The 24,018-nt window shown below is 40.5% G+C and overlaps 1 pseudogene; it reads right to left on the bottom strand.

Annotated features, from left to right (window-relative positions):
- Nucleotides 1-8,139: 8,139 nt before the first annotated feature.
- Nucleotides 8,140-23,156, bottom strand: LOC125583217 (annotated as a pseudogene).
- Between the last annotated feature and the right edge of the window lie 862 nt (nucleotides 23,157-24,018).

Genomic DNA, 24,018 nt, shown 5'->3' with positions numbered 1-24,018 from the left:
AGGTCTCAGCTCGTTGTTATTGAAGCTTGAAGGTCAGGGCGCGTTACATCAACCTGCAAACAAAGAAACAAATAGTTTTCGGGTTAATAGAGAGATGGAAGCAACATCAAAGAAATTTGAAGTGGAGAAGTTCGATGGGAAGGGTGACTTTGGTCTATGGAAATACAAGATGCTATGTCAGTTAGAGATTTTTGGTTTGGGGTCTGTTCTTAAGGAGAGAGATCCTTCTACGGTGGTTGAAGGTGAAGAACAGAAGGATACTAAACTTGATCCTAAGGAGCAAGACAAGGAATTGCGTACCAAGAACCTGATCAGTGTCTGTCTATCTGATCTCATACTACGCAAAGTCATGCACGAGACAACAGCATTAGCTATGTGGAAGGCTCTAGAAGCCGAGTATCAAACCAAGACGTTACCTAATCGAATCTACATGAAGCAAAGATATGCAGGTTTCAGAATGGATGAACATAAGTCTATTGAGGAAAATTTAGATGTGTTCCTGAAACTTGTGGCTGATCTAGCTAGTCTGGATATCAAGATTAGCGAAGAAGACCAAGCTATTCAGATTCTAACAAGCTTGCCTAAGCAGTATGAGTCTCTCGTGGATGCTCTCAAGTATGGAAGCGGGAAGGAGACTTTAACAGTCCGAGATGTTACAAGCTCTGCCTATTCTAAGGAAGTAGAATTAAGGGAGAAGGGACTTCTTAACAAGTCTAAAAATAACTCGGAGGGGCTGTTTGCTGGCGACAACAGAGGCAGAGGTGAGAAGAAGAACGATAAGACTTGGAGAGCTAGATCTAAAAGCAATAACAGATCAAAATCAAGACCTAAGTTCTCTAAAGAATGTTGGACGTGTGGCAAGGAAGGACATTTTAAAAAGCAGTGTCCAGAAAGAAAGAAGCCATCAAATTCAGTCAACATAGCAGAAGAGAAGGAGGAACCATTAGTATTAGTGGCTAGCCAGCAAGCTACTAAAGACGAGTGGGTACTTGATTCTGGCTGTACATTCCATATCACCCCAAATAAAGATGTCTTATTTGATCTTGAAGACATAGAAGGAGGAAATGTTTTGATGGGAAATAACACTATCAGCGAGATTAAAGGGATCGGAAAGATCAGGATCATGAATAATGATGGATCGAGTGTGATTCTCACTGATGTTCGTTACATGCCTACAATGGGCAGAAACCTTATCTCCTACGGTTTATTGGAGAAGATGGGATGCAGATACGAAGGCGAAAACTTCATGGTGCAGTTTTACAAAGGAGATCAGAAGGTTATTTCTGGAAAATACTGCGATGGTCTGTACTACATACAAGGAACAGTATTGGATGGTGAAGCTGCAGTCGCAAGGCCTGATATCGATTTGACTAAAAGGTGGCACTCTAGGCTTGGACATATGAGTCTAAAGGGCATGAATATTCTAGTCAAGGAAGGATATTTAAACGCAAAGGATGTGAAGACGTTAGAGTTTTGCGAGAATTGCGTTCTGGGTAAAGCACACAAGCTAAGCTTTCCAAAAGGCAAGCACACGTCTAAGGAAGTCCTAGAGTACATCCATTCAGATTTATGGGGTTCACCTTCGGTGGTAGAGAGTCTCGGAGGATGTTTCTATTTTGTTACATTCATTGATGATTTTTCTAGGAAAGTTTGGATCTATTTCCTAAGATCAAAGAATGAAGTGTTTCAAAACTTCAAGGAATGGAAAACATGCGTAGAAACTGAGACAGGAAAGAAGGTGAAGTGTCTAAGGACGGATAACGGATTAGAGTTCTGCAATACACAGATGGACACATTGTGTAAGGAAGCAGGGATTAAAAGACACAGAACATGCGTCTATACTCCACAGCAAAACGGAGTATCAGAACGCATGAACCGTACTATTATGGAGAAGGTAAGATGTATGTTGACAGAGGCAGGCTTAGAGCAAAAGTTCTGGGCGGAAGCGGCTTCTACAGCTGTCTACTTAATCAACCGATCTCCTAGTACAGCTATTAACTTCAAACTACCGGCAGAGGTTTGGTCTGGAACCAAAACAGACTTAAATCATCTAAGGAAGTTCGGGTGTACAGCTTATGTTCACGTGACTCAGGCCAAAACCAGTCCAAGAGCAATGAAAGGAGTTTTCATGGGATATCCAGAGGGGACTAAAGGTTATCGAGTGTGGTTACCAGAAGAGCTAAGATGTACATTGAGCAGAAACGTGATTTTCAATGAGGAAGAGATGTTTAAAGACATTAAGGAAGTCAGCGAGAAGAAAAGGAAAACAAAAAAGGTAATGTTCAATCCTGTGCTGATTCAAGGACCTTCAAACACATCTACAGACACTGAGACAGAGGATACAGTTCAAGGTGGAGCTTCTCCACCATCAGAAAACTCGGAACCTGAATCTTCAAGCTCAGAAAGAGAAGAAGAAGTTGTGGGAGCTCAACAGGAAAATCTAGACAACTACATTCTTGCTAGAGATAGAATCAGGAGAGAAGTAAAGAAACCTTCTAGGTTTGATGATTCAGATTGCGTGGCTTATGCTCTAGCTACAGCAGAAGAAATAAATAAGGATGAGCCTAAATCCTATTTGGAAGCAAGAAGGAGTAAGAACTGGAAGTTATGGAACGAGGGAATGCAAGAAGAGATGGATTCATTGGAGAAAAATCAGACTTGGAAGCTGGTTGAGAAACCAGAGAAAAAGAAGATTATTGGCAGCAAGTGGGTTTTCAAGCTGAAAGAAGGCATTCCTGGAATTGAGAAGCCGAGATACAAAGCTAGATTAGTAGCTAAAGGGTTTTCACAAGTTGAAGGGATCGACTACACAGAGGTGTTTGCACCAGTGGTGAAACACGTGTCGATTAGAATTATGTTGTCACTTGTTGCAAATTATGATCTAGATTTGGAACAACTAGACGTGAAAACGGCTTTCCTGTACGGAACGTTAGACGAGGAGATTTATATGGCACAGCCAGAAGGTTTCGTTGAGGAGGGAAAAGAAGATCAAGTTTGTCTCCTGTTGAAATCCCTTTACGGATTAAAACAGTCACCAAGACAGTGGAATAGGAGATTTGATAGTTTCATGAAGCAACAAGGCTTCGAAAGAAGTGCATATGATCCTTGTGTCTACATGAAAGGTTCAGATTTATCTCATATGGTTTATCTCTTGATCTATGTTGATGACATGCTCATAGCATCTAAGGATTCTAAAGAAATTAAAAGAATCAAAGATAGCTTGAAGAGAGAGTTTGAGATGAAGGACCTTGGAGCAGCTTCAAGAATACTTGGAATGGATATTATTAGAGACAGGAAGAAAGGAACTCTAAAACTATCGCAAGGGAAGTATCTACAGAAGGTGCTGGAAACTTTTAACATGGCAGAGAGCAAAGCTGTGGTTACTCCTATCGGACCACAATTTAAGCTTAAAAGTTTGACACAAAAGGAAGAGCACGAGGAAGCAAGGTTCATGAACGTGATTCCATACGCATCAGCCGTTGGAAGTTTAATGTATGCAATGGTGGGATCTAGACCAGACTTATGTTTCGCAGTAGGCTTAATCAGCCGTTATATGAGCAAGCCAGGAAGAATACACTGGGAAGCTGTTAAGTGGGTGATGAGATATCTTAAAGGAGCTCTAGATTCGGATCTATTGTTTACTAAAGGAGAAGAGTTCAAAGTACAAGGATTCTGTGACGCAGACTACGCAACCGATTTGGACAGAAGAAGATCTGTGACAGGATATGTGTTTCAAGTCGGAGGCAACACAATAAGCTGGAGATCAGGTCTCCAACATATTGTCGCACTATCAACGACAGAATCAGAATACATGGCATTAGCCGAAGCTTTTAAAGAAGCATTATGGCTTAAGGGGTTTGTTAGTGAATTGGGATTCAAGCAAGATGATGTGAGAGTGTTTTCAGATTCACAGAGTGCTATACACTTAGCTAAGAATGGAGGATTCCATGAAAGGACTAAGCATATAGATACTAGACTACACTTTATGAGAGACGTAATTGAGGCTGGCAACGTTACGGTTCACAAGATTCACACATCTATCAACCCTGCAGATTTTCTAACTAAGTGTGTACCTGGACAGAAGTTCGAGACATGCTTGGAGATCCTCAAGGTTCTGCCTTAGAAGGTCTCGCGTGGCTGCAGGTGACAATGCTGTCGAGTTGATCACCTCGCGGAAAGGCCACAAAAGGAAAATATCAGTTTCAGGAAAAGTAAACTGATGGTTCGACAAGGTTATATAAAGCTCGGGAAGAAGATGAATTTGAGTGTAGAAGATTACCTTTGAAGAATGATGAGTGTAGACAGGAGCCGTCTATGAAAGGAATCTGCAAAAATTATTTCAAGGAATACTAGTCAAAGAATTTTTATGCAGAGGTTAAGCTTAAACAGAAGCTGGAAAATCATTATAAAGAAAAGAATCAGAAGTTATACCTGAAGGATTACGTGATGTTGCAGAAAGGAACGTCTTCAACAGAGCTGTGAATACATGGTTATTAATTCATAAGTTCAAAGCTCTTAAAAGAATTGAAGCAACAATTCTATTTGATTACCTTACGGAAGTAACGATGGTGAAGAGACGTCAACACCATGAGCTATAACATTAAACAAGGAGATATGTTTAATTATTCAGCAAAAGAATCTTTCATTACAGGTTTCTAAGAGGGCTTAAAGACACGTATATATACAGGAAGGAAAGTCAAAACAAAAGAGGATACCTTTTGGTCTTTGACAAGTTCTGGTTCGGTTTTTTCAAAGGTGGCGTGAGGAGAAGTTGAGTGGCTTTGTCATTTAATAATCACGAATCTACAACAGATTCATCAAGGCACGAGCTGGAAAGAAATTGAAATCAAAGGTTAAGGTTTGGTCGATGTCTAAGGAAAAAGACATGAGAAGAGCAAACGGAACCTGGATTTTCAATGGTGAAGGCGGTGAGAGCAATCGCCGGTGAAGACGAGCGGCGGTGAAGTCAGGATCTTGTCTTGGTCACGGGGAATCGAAGAAGAGAGAGGTTACAGCCGGAGCGAGATAAAGAGGAGCAAGGATCGGAGAGAAGCATGCATCTCCGGTGACGACGGCGTCGAGGAACAGACGATCGTCGGAGAAGACGAAGCGGTGAGCTCGTCGAAGCTTCTGGTCGCCAAAGAAGAAAAAGGAGAGAGACGGAGAAGTCGATGAGTGAGGCCAAAGAGTCAAGGTGGAGAATGTGAGGCTTTGGTGCCTCTTGGACCATCCGGGACTGGGCTGGTTAATGGGCTTCGACTTAAACCTGGAAGATAAAACAAGATGGGCTTAGTCTTATGCAATAAGGAGTCCAAGTTCTAATAGGAAACAAGATCAGATGCATATGACGGTGGATTGATAAATCCTTCTCCAATTAGAACTAGCACAAATCAGGTTGTATAAATATAGGTCTCATCTCTTCCTTGTAATACACAGAAACATATAAACTCTCTAAAGCATAGAACACGCAACTAGTGCGAAGCTTGCAACGTTTTCGATTCATAGTGATATAGAGTTTGTCTCCGGTTTGGAGAGAACTCGCCCAACATATTGTTGTGTCGATTTACTTGTTACAAGAAGCAGCCAAGGTCGATTCTCTACAGGACTCAATGCTTAACTTAAAGATGATGCACACAAATATTACCGCAGCCTACTGATATAAGATAGATTTTAGTACAAAAATACGAATAAATACGGAATATGGTCAGCCACTATTCTACAATATTAGATCAAAAATTACTAAACACAACACATGTGACCAAGAAAAACCCATGTTAACAGATAAAAAAAATTAGTCCAAAAAAGAAAAAAGTTATGTGGAAATTAAGGTCTTCAAACATAGCAAACCAAAAAAATAACAGCAGCATAAATGACATTCATATAAAATATAACATCCAGCTTCAAATGTACAATACACCAAACTTAATCCAAATAAATAAATCAGTTTTCGTGCCCTATCACTCCTTCATCACTCACCCCAAATCGCATACAATCTGAGCTCTAAAATTTACGTGCATATTAAAAAATTTACCGCTAACCACTAATACAACAACCAAAACTAAACCAAACAACCTCGCGATAATGTATAAGATATAAATACTTACTCTTCTTCACCACATACTATTCATTTTCTTCACTAACCACTCAAATAGTATGAGAAACTACCTTTTTCTCTTCGGCATATCCAACCAGGACAACCATTCGACTGTCAAACTATGGTAGTCCACAGCTATTGACCTAAATAAACCAATAATTAGCCATTATATTAAATTTACTATTCAAAAATCAGCAACACAATAATATGAAAAACCAATGTTAGAAATTTTAAAGAAGAAATCTTCCCTTTCTACTAAAGATATAATACAATAATTGCATAATGTGATCTATCCTAAAAAAAATTACTAATTTACGGTTTAGTAGAAACAATTATCCTAATGAACAACGAAAGAGAAAAATTATGTGAAACAATACATAACAACTATTTCAAAAGAAAAAAAAACAATTCATAACAACAACAGAGCACAATAACATAATCTAAGCTTGCTAGGTAGTATCAACCGTCAAAATATAACATCTCCCAACAGAATCATACGAAGCATCGAAAGAATATCCCGCGCGTAGCGCTGACACACCACTAGTATAAAATAATGTAGGAGATCTAAGAAGGAAAAACCATGAAACAAGAGCTTATACTCACGATTCTGAACTTCAAGTGTGAGGGTCAAGTAAAACATTAGTGTAGAGCTCCTAAAATTTAAGAGGCAATTTATATAAACATATATAAACTCCCAAATTATTAAAAATAGTATATTTTATAGTTTCTTCAAAAATTTCAGGATCAGCTTTGGTGTGGTGATTCGTCGCCATTTCCTTAGTGTGGGTATTCTTGATTCGAAGATGATGATGGTGAGATGAGGAAGACAAACGTGAGGATGAGAGATATCAATGAAGCTTTTGAGAAGTTTATGTTTCGTCAATTACAAAAGACCGTTTACACAAATAAAGGAAACAGAGGACGTGAGTACTCACGAGTTGGAACTTGGAAGCAGAGGTCGTATTGGGTTTTCCACACGCGGACAAAGGTTCTTTCAACAAGTTAATTCTTCCAGATGAACCCAATCCGAAGGATCCAACAACAATTCTCGACCGACCTATCAAATATGTGGTCCATACTGCGTTGAATTGTTGGAATCGTTTTGATAATACCTATCAAAGTAAAGATTGCATTGAGGGTTCTCTTTTTGGGCTCTAAGGGTTTTGGTTGGAAAGAGAAATAGAGAGAGTAAAGATGAAAAACAATAGGACGTGAGTGCAAGGTAATTATAATCTATGTTACATGGAAAAAGAAGCGGGTACGTGGAACCGGAAGCGTAAGGAAGAGCAGAAGCATAAGGAAGCGCAGAAGCGATATTTTTAAAAATATTAGGAAGCGGATACGTGGTGGAAGCGTATATCCATATATAAATATAAATATATATATATATATATATATAAAATTTTGTAAAAAAATAGTACTAAAAATTATATGATTTAAATTTGAAATAAAGCATTTATTCATTTATAATAATTTTGAAATGATTTTATATTAAAACTGTAAAAATACACATGAATTAAGTTTACAAAAAAATATTATATTAATTATTTTCAATACTTCATAAATAATTGACACAATATATTTCAATATGTGCTATATCTTTAATAAAAAATCTCAATGCATAAAGATAATTTATAGTATTATTTTTTTTGTATATTTATAATTCAATATTCATTACTATTATTATTTTTATTTTATATAGATTAAAAATTTTATATAGATTAAAACTATGGTTTTAAATTTTATTGATATACATTGCATTTTTTTTTAAAATGGAAGCGTGATTTCAAAACGGAATCGTAAGCTTCCAACATGTTTTTAAAGAGAATATTTTAGAAACGTTTTGGAAGCGAGATTCCGCAAGCTTCCACAAGGTTCCGATTCCGATTCCGGTTCCGAAGCGGAAAGTGGACGTCCGATGAAGCTTCCGTGCAACGTAGATTATAATAGATCTTCAAACTTGATATAAATATTCGTTTTATTTTACTTTGGTGTCTAGATTATTCGTTTTGGTTGTTTTAAATTTAGATTGCAAATTCTAGGGATCGTTCAAAACATATTTTTGAAAATTAGTCAAAGGATAGGTACATGTTCTGGTTGGATTCATAGTGGGGATCATAGTTGGGCCTACGGAAATGGTAAATAATAAGTCACATCAAGGCTCTTTGCCTTCGTACTCATTGATAGTGAAAAAACAAATGTTCGCCATCTCTAATGACATCTATTTCAACGTTTTCCGCATTGGTGACCACTGTGAAGCTTTGTTTTCCAAATTTCTCACCTGCATAATTACACATTTAATATTAGAAATTCCTTATGGAGAAGTCTTTGTGTTCTTATTAATTCTTTACTTTTGCAAATTCTTGTTAATTTCTTGAAACTTCGCATTAAGAAGTAAATTATCTTACCTGCAAGTCCTAGAAGCTCTACTTTGGAATCATGTAAGATTATCAGCTTCGGCAAATCTTTTCCTTGTGACTTCAAGTGGATGGTAACTCTCTTTTCTTCCGGCTTTGCGAGTTCTTGTTTACTAGGTTTGAATCTGCAATGTGGATACGTTAATTTTAATGAGGCAACATCTACATTAGAGAAACTTTTCTCAGCAAAATCTTTGTTTGGTTCTTGACCTCTTCTCGTTTCACTAGAACCATCTTTTCTTGAATCCATCCATTTGGTTAACTCCAAATCAATGATTTCTGAGTCATCCAGTTGTAAGTATTTGTGTCCTTTTCCTTGATCACTTGCATTTCCTTCACCTCTCTTTAGACCACCACCAAGCCACTCCTGGAGGAGGAAGTGTGGTTGGTGTTTTGCAACATCAATTGCTATTGACTGTTTCCCTCTAAGTTTCTGAAAATTTCATCATATAAAAATGAGTTGACATTGTGTGAATAAACACCTAAAGTACACTAAATTTCCATTAATGACATCTTGCTTACTTACCATAAAGAGGTTGTTAATTATGATACGTCCATCTTCAATATGAGCTCTCATAACACTAATGAGAGATTTTTTGTGTACACGTAGAATTTGAGATAGTTCTGTTGTACTAATAGTGAAAGGTTGTGGTGTATAGCATAAAACACCAATCTCTCCAAATGCATCTCCAACAACTTCTTTCCCTTGTATCTACATGAATGTGAGGATTATGTTAATTACAACTTATTTGACCATTTTCTTGATTATCTAGTGGTTAAATATTTTGTCTGCATACCTGATTTTCACCGTCAATGTAAGCAGTGAATTCCTGTACAATCACACCAGAGAGAGAGAGAGTAAAAATGTTAGAATGTAACTTCAACTTTCCTATGACGTTATTGATTTTCAATCTAAGTCACTCCAGTCACCACTGCCCCTGAGACAAGAATGTAATGATCAGTATGAGATTCGTTCTGTATAATTACATCTTCTCTGGGTGGGAAGTACTCAGCATCGATAGCTGAAACCTTTTTTGGAACAATATAACATGACATTAGAGAAAAGAAATAAACAAGAAAAAGTTGACAAATGAAATTTTTTTTGTACCAACTGAAAGAGGAAGTTATGAGAAACTCCTTGGAAGAGGTAAACGTTCTGACTTCTGAGCAATATGGAGGTAGAGATAGTTTGCAATATAGAACTCAAACGTATGAATCAAACAAGATCAAGTATAAAGAATTATTCTCTTTATTAATGCTTAAGAAACTAACTCAAAACTTAAGCTCTCTTAATCTCTATCACTCACAAGTTATGCAACACTTTTGCATATCCTTATATAGAGATTATTATCTCCTAATCCTAATAGGTAATACATCTAGATAAATCCTAAATATATTCCTAATTCCATTACTCGGTAGGATTAGGATGATGACTTGTTTCTCAAATAATCTTCAAGCTTAATCCAACATTCTCTCCCTTAAGCTTGAAGTCATTTGTCAACACATCTTGAACTCCTATGAGCTCCCTCATCTCCTCGAACTTGATTCTTCCTAGTGCCTTAGTTAGGATGTCAGCCTTTTGTTCTTGTATGGGTATGTGCTCCACTTTGATCTGGTCCTTCTCAACACACTCTCTTATAAAGTGGTAGCGTGTATGGATGTGTTTGCTTCGGCCATGGAACACTGGGTTCTTAGTTAAAGCAATCGCTGACTGATTATCAATCCTGATGACCACACGTTCACTTCCATTACCCATGATCTCGCCGATCAAGTCTTGCAACCAGATGGCTTGTCGAGCAGCTTCAGTCCCGGCCATAAACTCTGCCTCACACGAAGACAAGGCGACTGTCTCCTGTTTCTGCGAGCACCACGTGATGGGACTATCACCAGCGTAAAATATGTGTCCTGTGGTACTTCTTCCATCATCTTCATCAACATTGTGACTACTGTCGCTATATCCCACTATCTTCAATGGCTTTGATCCTGTTCGCTCGAACGTGATCCCATACATTGTAGTTCCTTGTAGATACCTTAGACACTGCTTCATCGCTGCTTCGTGTGATACTCTTGGTGACTGCATATACCTTCTCAAGACCCCGACGCAGTAAGCCAGATCTGGTTGGGTGTGAAATAAGTATCGCAAACAACCAACATTCCTTCTATAGCTAGTGGCGTCTATCTCTTCTTCCTTCAAGGCTTTAGAGAGTTTCAGTCCTGCCTCCATAGGTATTTGGCACGGGTTACAGTTCTTCATTCTTACTTCTTCTAGGATTCTCAACGCATAACGTTTCTGGTTCAGCGTTATACCTTTATCATGTTGATGAACCTCTATTCCGAGATAATAAGAAAGCTTCCCGAGATCACTCATCTCAAACTTACTTGACATCTCCTTTTTGAACTCTTTAATCATGTCATTGCACGTACCTGTGACAAATAAATCATCCACATAAACTGCAAGAAGTAAGAGTCCTCCGTCTACTTCCCTTTGATATACCGACGGTTCCTTTGAACACTTCGTAAAGTTTAGCTCCTTCAGAATCTAATTAAGCTTATTGTTCCAGGCTCTAGGCACTTGCCTAAGTCCGTATAATGCTTTCTTTAATTTGTAGACTTTTGCTTCAGAACCATTAACAATGAAGCCTTCAGGCTGTGTGACATACACAGTTTCTTTCAGCTCTCCGTGGAGAAACGCCGTCTTGACATCAAGATGATGAATCTCCCATCCCCTTGTAGCTGCTAGACTGATAAGGAGACGGATTGTCTCCATACGCGAAACAGGTGCAAAGACTTCATCAAAGTCCACACCATACTCCTGTACATACCCTTTTGCCACGAGCCGCGCCTTGTATTTATTTATGCTGCCATCTGCGTTTCTCTTCAGCTTAAACACCCACTTTAAACCGATGGCTTTAGCTCCTCTTGGAAGATCCACAAGTTCCCATGTTCCATTCTTCACAATGGATTGTATTTCTTCTTCGCACGCCTTGATCCACTCTTCTAACTCTTGTGCTTCTCCAAAGTTTCTTGGCTCTTGATTTATCAGATTGAGAAGTAGCTCTCCTTCTTCTTCTTCGATTAGTAGAATATAGTCATCAAGGTATTTAGGTGTGAATACTTGCCTCTGAGATCGTCTTAACGGTGGCTCTTCCTCCTCTGCCTCTTCGTCATTGTCATGGATCTCTCCTTGAGTTATCAACTCTCTCGAAAGGTCTTCATCTTCTGTCTCGATGTCTTCTTCTCTTTTTGGACTTTTATCACCATCAAGATTATCTTCTTGTATACCATGATTTCCAAATTCTCCAAGTGTGATCTTAAAGTCTCCAACTCTGTTTTCTTCATTGTTATTATGACTCCAGTTCCACCCTTTTGTCTCTTCAAAGACAACGTCACGGCTCACTATGATCTTACGTGTCTTAGGATCAAGCATTCTATAAGCCTTTGACCCTGGTTCTGTCCCGAGATGAACCAGTATACGCGACCTATCGTCAAGCTTCTTTAAGTGCGGCTTCTCGACTTTTGCATATCCAATTCAACCAAACACACGTAGGTGACTTATATTAGGTTTCCTACCGTTAAACGCTTCATACGGAGTCATATTCACCAATGATCTCGTCCCAACTCGATTCAACAGATAGGTGGAGTGTCGTGTCGCCTCACCCCATAGGAAGTTCGGAATTTTTCAAGATACTTCTCGTCATCTCCATTAACGTTCTGTTACGTCTCTCAACCACTCCGTTCTGTTGTGGGGGTGTAGGGCGCTGTAAGGTGTCTCTTGATCCCTGAATCGTCACAGAACTTGTTGAATTCATGAGACACAAACTCTCCGCCTCTGTCTGTTCTAAAGGTTTGTATCTTTGCTCTCGAATCTCGCTCTACTATCTCTTTAAATTTCTTGAACTTCACAAACGTTTCACTCTTCTCCTTGAGTAATATTGACCACATGTACCTTGAATGATCGTCCACGAGAACAAAGATATACATGTTCCCTGCAGTTGTTTTGGGAGTAATGGGCCGCACAAATCTCCATGTATCAGCTCCAGTATCTTTGTTGCTCGATATGATGTTGATTTTGGAAAAGGTTGTCTTCCTTGCTTCCCAAGCATGCAAGATCCACATACCTCTTTTTCAAGTTTTAGCTGCGGCATGCCTGTAACAAGGTCTCTTTGCATCATATATCGTATTGTCTCTTGGTTTACGTGTCCCAGCCGTGAATGCCATTTGTTAGAGTCTCCTAATATCGTCGAGTGTAGACACAACTCCTCTTTTAGACCCATACGAACTTTGTAGAGTCTGTTTCTTGCTCTAAGCGCCTTGACAAGTAACTTCCCTTCACGATCATGCATGGTTAAGTATTCACCTCTTAACCTTATGTCACATCCTGATTCTGTGACTTGACCAAGCGAGATGATGTTACTCTTCAAATCAGGAATATAGTACACCTCTTCCATCATTCTTGTTTCACCGTTTCTATCAATAAACTCTATAGAACCTTTCCCTTTGATATCTATCCGAGAATCATCTCCAAATTTGACCTTTCCGGTGATGGTAGCATCAAGAATCCCGAAATATCTCTTATCTCCTGTTATGTGATTACTAGCTCCGTTATCTAGGTACCAAACATTTTCTCCACTCGCGTCTGTTTCATATTTACTTGGCACAATTCCATCTTCATTGAGGTAAACAATCTCATGTATCATGAGCTCATCAGCGTCGTGTGTTTCGCTTTTGTTCTCTTCAGTTTCTTGTAGCTTGAGGAGTCGATCCGGACAGTCTGATGCGTAATGCCCAAGTTTATCACACCTATAGCACATAAATCGATGTATCTCTTCCTCCTCTACCGCGGCCTCGTCCTCTATACCATGAACCGCATCCACCTCGTCCTCTGTTCCGATATTCATTGTATCCTTTGTTTAACTGATTTTCTTGGGATTCTGTGTTTGTATACATCAGTTGTTTTGAATCTTCTTCTTCTTCAGCTACGCGTTCTTCATAAGCTTTAAGACGTCATATGGTGTCTTAAAAGTTTGTGGTATTTAGGTCTAGAACCTGCTCAAGTGAGGCCACAATATGAATATATTTCTTTCGAGGAAGACTTGATAGAAACTTCTTGACCAACTTCGGCTCTTCGATGCTTACTCCCAAAGCAGCTGACTTCGACACGAGTTCTGATAATTTACCACCAAACTCATCAATTGTTTCTTTATCCTTCATCTTCAGTCGCTCAAATTCATTCATTAGGGTTTGTAAGCGGGCTTCTCTGACTCTCTCTGCACCCACATATCTTGTTTTAATGGCTTCCCAAACCTTTTTCGCCGTATCCATCTCTCCAACTTGCAAGGTAAGGGACTCATGTATTGATTGAAAGAGGAGTGCAATAGACAAGTTGTTCTTGTCTCCCTCGATAGAATCATCTTCTACGGTTTCCCAAACCTTATGCACTTTGAGGGCTATCTTCATGCGCATCGCCTACACTGTGTAATTTGTTGCCGTGAGCATAGGGCATTGGATCGTTCCTCCTCCTTTAGGTCTCTCTGTAATTGCTTCAATATCTCCCATCTCGCTTGTTTGGCTCTGATACCAAATCTAGAACTCAAACGTATAAATCAAACAAGATCAAGTATAAAGAATAACTCTCTTTATTAATGCTTAAGAAACTAACTCAAAACTTAAGCTCTCTTAATCTCTATCAACTCACAAGTTATGCAACACTCTTGCATATCCTTATATAGAGATTATTATCTCCCAATCCTAATACGTAATACATCTAGATAACTCCTAAATATATTCCTAATTCCATTACTCGGTAGGATTAGGATAATGACTTGTTTCTCAAGTAATCTTCAAGCTTAATCCAACATGCAATGCTTGACCGAGTCGCTTTGCGCAAACCATTCAGCGTCTCTTCTTGTTTGAGACCTTCTGTTTTGAAATCTAAGGAGATATGTGATAACATCTGGTCATGTATGTTTGGTGGGAGTTGGTTTCTTGATGCAAACTCTGAAACAGATGTAACAGTATCTCTCTGTTGAATTGAAAAATTGAAAAATAATCAGATTTTCGTATTAGTTTAACAGAACAGATGCCATGAGGGTTGGTCCTGAAACATTGGCTTAGGGCCTCTCAAATTTTAAGAGAATACCCTATATATTACTAGGATGATTCTTAGAATCATTAGAGAAATATGTTAGTGCATCTAATTATATAATAAGCTTTTTATTAAACTAGCAATAAATTCATCATTAATGTACTTTATTATTTCCTTAAATAAAATTTACGTAATTGCCTAATGTAGCTAAAGTATATATGGCAATTAATGATTTTGAATAATAAAGATTTGATAAAAAAATAATGTATCTTCTATCATATTTGTTTAATTTTAAACTATTAAATAAATTAAACAATCACAATAACCATATAATAAAAATTTAGATTTTTATGTATATGTTATATTTTGAATTTTTACAAACAACTATAAATTACTAAAACTGTTAAGAGTATCACATTCAAATTTTATGATCCATGGTTTAAAAATTTTGTTATGACAAAATACAAATGATTACAAAAATTATATAAGTAAAAAGTCTAATTTAATTAATTATTAAGATTAATATATATATCGTTTTTAATTAAACTATAAATCATATAAAATACAATATTTTAGTTTCAAAATTTATTTTGAACAATTTTTTTGATAAAAGTTTTGAACGATCATTGACAACTTATTTTTTTTTAAATTATAAATTACTAAAACTATTAATCGCACAATGAAAATTTTGTTATCAGTAATTTAAATTTTTTTCTATAAAAGATATAAATGATCGAAAAAACTATATGAGTAGAAATCATCATTTAATAGAAATTAATATTAAAAATATACTAAAATATATTATCTATGTTAGTATCATTTAAATTTAATTACATATCCTATCAAATATATAAAAAAATATTTTTTGGATTAATAAAATTAATTTATATGTTTGCACCAATTTAATTATATGTTTAATAGTTACTGAACTTTAATTATTTAATATATATTAATTATTTCATAATATGTAAAAATATTTAATACATAAAATAATTTATATATATAATGTTGATCCCGCGCAAGGCGCGGATCTTAACCTAGTATATATATAAAACATAGAACTCCCAAATTGTTAAACATAAAATTTTATTAATATTTTTACTAAATTGTTTATACCTTCAAAATCTCTGGACCGGTCTCGAGCGAAAAGAAAGTAAAGTGAACTTACAAAGGCTTTGGTGTGGCTAGACCAGTGAACAACAAGGTTGGTCATATTTCCAATCAAGTAGGATGTGAAACCGAGGTAGAAGAGCATGTACAAGACACTGGACAACATCTCTCTTGGTCAGCATGTAAGTCTCCATATCCTGTTGTTGTTAATGTCGTAACTGACCAGTAAAGAGAAGTCACATATCTACTCCATAAGCTTGCTTCCTTGAAATTTGGGTACACAACTCCAATCCAATGTTTTCTTGGATTAGGATATAGATCTGCAATGAGGTAGTTGAAGCATCCAGCATAATGTACTGCAAACAAAGTGACCTGATATTGAAAACTATACGTGGTAAGTTCTAGTTATAGACGAAAAGAAAAAAGAGTTTCCTCTGTTTTTGGGACTTACCAAAATGAGTTTTGTGCATCGTGTCCAGAAGTAGTTGAAGCGGATATCTTTCTCGAGTCTGAAGCAATGGAAATATGAGGGTGAGAGATTAAGATTCATGTAGATTCTTGAAAACGTTACTCTTATAAACCTCAAATAAAATGGTTTGCTTATGGTTTAGTATTGAAAATGAACCTTGCAAACAGTAAGCTGACTCGTCTGAGACGCCATAGCCTGAGCGTGCTAAGAACTGTGAATCCTATTTGGCTTCCCTTGTAGTTGAACAGAAGACTCAATGACTTAAACGGAGCTGTGGGGCAGACATCAAAGACAAACCAAGTAGAAAGGTACCTGAAAAACATAACTTGTTATGAGAATATGAGTACTTTTAAAACGCAAAACCATACTAGAGTAATATAATTTTTCTTACCTCATGGCTATTTCTTAGGATTGTCGACTAGAATATAAGAGTGGCTGTCTACATAAGCGACGAAGAAGGTAAGAATGATATCAATGTATAGGGGATAGATTTCACCATCCCGCAAGGCCCGAAGGATAAACTGGCCCATATAAGGAGTAGCAACAGCTCGACCGATTGCTTGAGCGCCGACTCCTCGGCGCGACTCGAGAGTACTTTTGGTCGATCACACGTCGACTTGGCGCGTCCGCCTCAATGGCTCTTCGATGTAAAATGGATATCTCGGCCCAACGAGTTAAGAGCCCACGAAGACGACGCGAGTTAGGTCATAGAAGTGCACCAAGTCGACTATATAAGGGGGTGGGGGCGCAACGTAAAGAGGATCTGAAATCACTCACACACACTCGACGGCTAGATTAGGGTTTTACTTTATTCTCTCGCCGTATTGTACTTTTCCGGCAAGCTCTCCGAGCTCCGGTTTCCTTTATGTTGCGCATCTCCTTTCCTTGTAACCGATTAAACACTCCTCGCGGAGCGACAAAGGCTACCCCTTTTTCGATGGCCTATGGAGTCGAAGCAATGGCACCCGCCGAAGTAAATGTAACCAGCTTACGCCGCTCCAAGATGCCCCAAAACGTCGAACTCAAGCGCAGCATGCTCCTCGACGCACTCGACGACATCGAAGAGAAACGTGATAAGGCGTTGCTTCGCATTCAAAACTACCAACATCAGATCGAGAGCTACTACAACAAGAAAGTCAGGTCTCGACCCCTCGCACTAGGCGACCTCGTTCTCCGAAAGGTGTTCAAAAATACCAAAGAGTGGAAGCCCGGTAAACTCGGGGCTAAATGGGAGAGACCATATAAGATTACCGAAGTAATTAAGCCCGGAGTCTACCTTCTCGAAACCTCAACCGGCAAAGCAGTGCCACGAGCTTGGAACTCGAAGCATCTTCGACGCTTCCATTCCGATACAAACCCTAGACGACCGAGAAAGCGATCAATCTAGATTTTTCGTTTAAACACCAAAACGAGCGAATGACTCCCGGTCACGTTCACTCGTAAAAAAAACCGAGTAAATGCACTTCCCGGTCACTTTTACTCGAAAAACAAGAACTACGAATGGCTTGATCCTCCACAAGAGGTACGTAGGCAGCCTTAACAAGGTCCAAACTTCTCCCTCGAGAAATCACACTGCCCACGCGATGTCTACACGATCTCGCCCCGGCCTCTCGATCGAATGTACCGACACTCGCGTCCCGCCACCGAGCATGTCCTGATCAGACATATGCTCACGGGGCTTGGTCTTATCACGGCGTTAACCGATACGTCCGGAATGATGACTCCTGTTCATTTTACAACTCGCTAAGTCGAACTTGGAACCGCCACCATTCAAAATCATCATGGTTCTAAGTCGGTCGCCTTCAAACTATGGCTAGGAACTTAATGATTCAAAGCTCAGAGACACACGGTCGCAAATCGATTAAATCGACGACCCGATCAAGTCGCCCCGAGTCACGAACAATTGTAATCACAACGAATGTTTGCGAAGCTCTTATAAGTTAGAAGTTCAGATTTTCTTGTGATCTCTTGAAAATTCTAAGTCAGATAGCAATTCTGCGACTTACTAAACATTCAACTTCTAAGAAAATTAGACGACTGAATGAAAGCTTTAAAAAGACTTCGCAATAGTTAAGGTTTAACAACGACAAAGGCCTCTCCGGGCCGAGATAAAGTACCAAAAAATATATATATAGTTCAAGTTTGACAAAAACAACAACAACAACAAAATCACTCCCCAGAGTTGGTCCCAGCTTCCTCGGAGTCTTTGACCTGCTCATCGACACGCCCAACCTGCTCTTGCTCGACATTGACTCCATCAGCAGATAACCCCGGCGGATCCGTGCCTTCATCTTCGACCTGAGGAGTAGTTTCGTCATTACGAGCCTCCGACGAACCTTCGGACGGCTCATCGCCTTTTTCCTCATCTTGATCTTCGTCGGCCTCCTCGACACCATCGTCCTCGCCCATTTCCTCGATCTGATCTTTGTCGACTTCTTCATCTTGCTCACCCTCTCGATCAGCTGAAGAGGAATCAGAGATCTCTAGAACTGCAGTCTGAGTCTCACCTGGTGCAGAAGTCTTTCCCCCATCGGAAGCTCGTGCGACGGGACTTGGTATGTTGTCTCCCGGAGCATTGTCTTCAGTAGCTCGGGGTTGACCAGCCGGGATCTCGAGTGGTTCGGTCAGGCTCTGTAGAGAGGCGGCAGTCCTTGGATCGACCAAGCTCATGTTGGAACCGTACGGGTTGAGGCCCGCGAAGACTCGCTCGTCGACGAACTGCGAATCGAGCTTAAGCGGAGAGAGGGCCAGATCATCTTCAGGAATCTCGCCAGGGTTAAGTTTGAAGGCCTCTTGCTCGAACTGCTTCTCTCGAGCAGCAAACATGTCGATGGTCTCTTGAGGGATATCGCGACCACTAGCCTTCAGAGTTTCGAGGCACTTCTTCGTTCTGAATGCCTGACTCTACAATAGCCGCACCCTGTCGAAGGGCCCATAACGTACCCACCAGTCGCGCAGAAACCCGAAATGCTTGTTGCATTTCGAAACCATCACGGTCTCGACCTTCACCCTCTCCTTCGTGACCTCGAAGATGCGCGATTCCCTGAGCCGGTCCAACTCTGCCTCGTGCTCTTCAGCCTTGACTCCCATCTCTTCCTTAAGGTTGGCCTTCTGCCGCTCCAGAGCCGCGATGGTAGAATGGGCAACGGAGAGTTCGGCCTCAGCAGCGTCAGCTCGCTCTCGCTGAATTTTTCTCCGAGCAATCGCTCGCTCCCTTTTCTCGGCCATCTTCTCGTACTCATCTTGCCATTCCGCCCTCTTCCGACGGAACAACCTACCCTTGGCTGCCACCATTTTATTCGACTTCTCCAAGTCCACGCGCACTTCCTTCAGCGCCGTATCGTACTTCTCGATGACGAAGTTCATGCTTCCGTCACCCTGCGAAACACCGAAGCAAAATACTTATGTTCACAAAATAAAAACATCTAAACGACGAAAGACTCGCGAGAAGAACCTTACCAGCAGCTCTTTACGAGCACCGTAGATGTACTCGCCCTTGAAGATCAAGTCTGAAACGGACGGGAGGGGCTACGGTCCACACTTGATCTGGCTAACCAACTCCGCGCACTTGCGCGGAGCGTAGATAAGAGGAGTCGGTCCGTCGTACTCAAACGAGACGCGGTCCGGAACTCGACCCTGGGAGTTCTTCTTACAGCCGGAACGACGCCAGCCGATGTCCCGGGAGCCGATGAAGCAGAAGCTCCAGTAACGTTGGGAGCAGTAACGAAAAGAGCTTGTCGACGGACCGATACTTGTTCATTCGTCTTCTTCGACCTCTTCTTCGGTCGAAGCGGAACCTCGGGGGAAGCATCTTCAGGGTTCTCCTCAAAAGCTAAGTTAGGAGCCGGCCCACAAGTTGATCCGTCCCAACCCACGGGATCAACAGCTTCAGTCACTCGAGCCTCCGCACTCTCCCCGGTGAGAGACTGTTGATCACTCGACTGCTTCTTCTTCTTCTTCTTTTTCAACGGTTCGACCGTCTCCATCCGGTCGATAGTGTCGGTCTCGTCGGGAACCGTCTCGCCGTTATCACTAGCAGAAGGATCCTCGCGAGATCCCTTCTGGCCCTTCTTCTTCTTGGGAGCAGCGGCGATGGCGTCAGGTGAAGGGGCCCGACGCTGGAGAGTCGCATCGCTCGTCTCGACGACCCCCACCTCGTTAGGAGGGTCTGACGGTCCGAATCCCGGAAGACCCAGCTGAGACGCCATCACGGCACTTAGATCTGGAAGGCCCCTCATCCTCCTTGCATCGTTGATCATCTTCTGTTCTTCTCTGGTGAACAATGAGATTCGTCGCTTGAGGGTGTTCCCTGCAGGAAGATAACTCGAATTCCAATCCCCTACACAAAATTAGAGGCGTAAGTCTTATGATCAAAAGGAAAGACAAAGAAGCGTGGTAAACCGAGACGAGAAGCAGACTTACTTCTGGAAATTTGATCGACACAACGACGAATCCTTTCCCAAGAGATGTTTCCCCAACGCTCTTGATCGAGTCTCGCTACTGCACGCTCGCTCGATAAAAATTCCTCCGGATACTCGCGCGAAGTCGGATGGTCTGCTGCAAAAAAAATAGAAATAAAAAACGATCAATACCCGAGGAATCGGCGTGAGCTAATAGAAGTATTCTACCAAGCAAAGTGTTCCATAACACCCAATAATCGTCATCCGGAGGATCCTCGAAGGCGGAGTCATCGGACTTGACGTAAAAGTAAGACCTCTACCAGTTCAACGTCTTGCTAGGATGTCCCCCTACTACGTTGTAGTTCGGTCACATCTTAATCGATAGAAGGCCATCGTCTAACGGGTTGACGGACGTCAACTCCTCGAAGGCACGCACACTCAGGGTGATATCAATCTCAGCAGCCATGACCATCAAAGCAACTGCGATCCGCCACGAGCCGTTCAGAAACTGGATTATCACAGCACCTTAGCACCTTACATACGATGTAACTAATCGAGGGATCGGGAACCAGAGTTTTGTGTCGTCTTGAAAATAAGACTCATAGACGCACTGGAACCTGACCGGTGGCGACCAAGGCCTTTGGCCCTCCGAGGGAATTAGGAAGGTCACCCCGACTCCTCGGCGTTCTCTCAGGAGCCTTTTCACGCTGCTTGGAGTCGATCGCGTCTTGGTTACGTTCTCCCATGATTGGCCGCTAATCTCTGGAGAACGAAGAAACTCGGGCGCCAGAGCTGAGAGCTCCTCGAAGATTCCCCCGGGATAATGACACGTTGGCACGAAGTTGACAGCAGGAACCCCGTCTCTCGCGCCGCCCTGACTGTCTCTCGCACAGATCTGCGCTTCGGTCAGAGCTCCTCTTACTACTTCTCGATGTAGGCGCACCGACTCGGAGACTAGAATTCTCCGAGGGACATCCAAGCTCCTGGTGTCCATCATCGCCTCGCGATGGACCTGTTCAAACTCGTCGAGCGGAACCCGCTCTTATCTCTCGCAGGACTAGATACGGTCACGACCGCCTTTCCTTTCTATTTACGAGACAATCTCCCACTAGACGACATGACGCTATCTGTTCTACAACAACAATCTAGAGAGAGAAGTGGAGAGGAAGAGAGACAAAGTACCTGAATACGCAGAGAAGAATGAAGGAAACGAGAAGAAGGCAGATATTTATAAGGAGAGAAGGGGAGCATCCCCGAGGCATCATCACTAGGTCTAAGTGGGCCTATTTGGGCCTCGAAAGAACGCCTAATTACCCACGAAACTGACGCGTCGCTTCGACTTCCCGCGATAACCGAGTCTGACCCAGATCGAACCAACGGTCGAAATCAGAGTCAGGGTTAACCAAAAGAAAAACCGGTTCGACCGGAATTCGACCGAATCACTCAAAACTCAAGAAGCGAGACGATGCCTCGCGATATACCGACTGTGTAATACGCCTTCACGATGAGCCGTCTATCCTCCCAAACCATAAACCTCCAAATTCATCGAGCTTGACTGAACGTCGCTCGGGGACTTACTGTAGAGGATGGATTTCACCATCCCGCAAGGTCCGAAGGATAAACGGCCCGGCCCATATAAGGAGTAGGAACAGCTCGACCGACGGCTTGAGCGCCGACTCCTCGGCGCGACTCGAGAATACTTTTGGTCGATCACACGTCGACTCGGCATGTCCGGCTCAACGGCTCTTCGATGTAACATGGATATCTCGGCCCAACGAGTTAAGAGCCCACGAAGACGACGCAAGTTAGGTTATAGAAGTGCACCAAGTCGACTATATAAGGGGACGGGGCGCAACATAAAGAGGATCCAAAATCACTCTCACACACTCGGCGGCTTGATTAGGGTTTTACCTTTATTCTCTCGCCGTATTGTTCTTTTCCGGCAAGCTCTCCGAGCTCCGGTTTCCTTTCTGTTGCGCATCTCCTTTCCTTGTAACCGATTAAACGCTTTTCCGACCATCAATAAGACATCTTTGCTTAAACCCACATCTGAAATCAAACAATTCTTTAATTAGTACCGTTTCCCATTCAAACACAAAGACAAAGAAACCATTGACAATGTTTGTCTACAATGAAAATCGCATGTTTCTTGGAGGTGATGAAGGCGAACTCGAAAGGACAAATCCAAGCTGAATAGATCACAAGAATGACTAGCCACATCTCCCATGCCCTGATGAATCAAACAATAAGCCACCATTCAAGAGGACAACAAAAGCAAAACAGAACGGAAAATATACAAAGGAGTGTCTAAAGGTAATAAACATCTGAAACGTGGATCGACAGGAGAGACTATGTGTTTACGAAGCTTGGCTAAATCGTTTATGCTTGCTCCAAGAGATGGCAACAGATCAGCAGAGAGGAAACTGTTGTGTTTCATCGAGTCCATATTGTATCCTTCGACGCAGAATCTTTCCAAGAAGTTTCTAGTGCAAGAGATTGACAATGTTTGAGGTGCTTCCTCTTCGGCAAAGGTTATATATATATAGTGTTGAAACTGAAAGCGCACCTTAGAGTGAAGTGTACAAATGGAAAACACAATTTAAAAAAAAAATTCACAAGAACAAAAAGTAATTTCAATTAATTTGCAAATACGTAAATTAAATTAACTCCTTTTTGGTGTTTAAATTCACTCCTTTTGAATTACTTTTTTTTTCTATTATATAAATTCTTTAATACAATCTAATGGTAAGCTAAAAACTCTCTCGTGAAAACCACACTAAAATAAAGTTTACTGTTACATTGGAAATGGCCTAAGTAAAACTTTGATAGTATAATTTTATTTTTGATTTAGAAATTTAAATCATTAATTACGCGTGTACGTCTACTCAGACAACTTACGTAATAAAATCTAATCAGAGAATCTGACACGACATTGTAAAGAACAAGAACATTAATTCTGATATTAACAGCAGCCTGTAAACAGAATGAAGCAGCAATAACAAGATCGTGTAGTTCAGTGATCATGTTTTCTCTGCCGGGGAAATTTCTTAAAAAGTATCTATAATCTCGGTTGATATCTAGAAAAAACTATATATAGTTCTTTTCTTTGCTAAAGGTGTTTCTGAGTTCATCCAGTTCTAATATAATTTCAGTTTATTTATATTTTTAAGTGTATGTGATAAAAAATACGTACTTACATAGATTACACACAAAAACAGATATGTTTCACAGGATACTGATTGCATTCGTTTATGAAGCTATATTTGTTGTTTTATACCTATTTGATTATCAGCAGAGACAATTTTGTTTTAGAAGACATTCGTGTTGTTTGTGGTTAGTCTGAAGATGTAAGATGTTTACCCTGAAGTAGTCGCTGACGTAGTTGCTGAAGCAGATGTCGTGTTGAGTGATGAAGACCATGTGGAGTCAAGATGCTGAGCTGG

The sequence above is a fragment of the Brassica napus genome, chromosome C3, assembly GCF_020379485.1.
Source record: "Brassica napus cultivar Da-Ae chromosome C3, Da-Ae, whole genome shotgun sequence".
In the NCBI taxonomy this organism is placed as follows: Eukaryota; Viridiplantae; Streptophyta; class Magnoliopsida; order Brassicales; family Brassicaceae; genus Brassica; species Brassica napus.
This window is presented reverse-complemented; position numbering and strand designations above follow the sequence as displayed.